At 49.6% G+C, this 460-nt stretch overlaps 1 protein-coding gene across 3 annotated transcripts in view; it reads left to right on the top strand.

The window, feature by feature from the left end:
- The first annotated feature begins 313 nt into the window (after positions 1-313).
- Positions 314-460, top strand: part of Dnah17 (dynein axonemal heavy chain 17) — a 125251-nt gene continuing 125104 nt past the window's right edge. For all 3 annotated transcript variants that reach the window (XM_031354916.1, XM_031354913.1, XM_031354915.1), the window contains exon 1: positions 314-427. The gene's annotated coding sequence lies outside the window, so the exon portion shown is untranslated. The remainder of the gene's footprint in view (positions 428-460) is intronic.

The following is a 460-nucleotide window of genomic DNA, read 5'->3' as shown; positions in this document are numbered from 1 at the left end:
GAAGAAGGAGGCAGTGAATACGATCAAAATGCATTGCATGAAATTCTTAAAAATTAGTAAAATATTAAATATAAGATACTATATAAAATGGTTTGATCTGGAAGAGTAGGTTTTAAGAAAGCTGATGTAAGCCCGTTGTAGTAGTCGTTCCAGAGTAAAACTCTGAGGCGGGCCCTGTCCTGAGAGGGGGAGCGCCTTCTGCAGCCTGCAGGCTCAGAGCCCAGACTTGCCTGTTTCTGAACAGTGGGCAGCACCTGTCATCTGCTGCGCTACCTAAGCGGCCAGGAGAACGTTCTAGAAGTTCCAGGTGCCTTGAGGACGCTCCGAAAGTTCTGTGGCAGTTGGAGCCTCTGGAGGTACAGAAGCCATTTCCTTGGGTCACTGGAAAAGGGCTCACCCACTCTGGACAGAAGCACACACTGGTCTGGTGAGCTCAGGGTACTGGGGAAGAGCTGAGGGG

This window comes from Mastomys coucha, unplaced genomic scaffold, assembly GCF_008632895.1.
Source record: "Mastomys coucha isolate ucsf_1 unplaced genomic scaffold, UCSF_Mcou_1 pScaffold5, whole genome shotgun sequence".
Lineage (NCBI taxonomy): Eukaryota > Metazoa > Chordata > Mammalia > Rodentia > Muridae > Mastomys > Mastomys coucha.
Note: the sequence above shows the minus strand (reverse complement) of the source record. Positions and strands in the feature narration are given on the sequence as shown.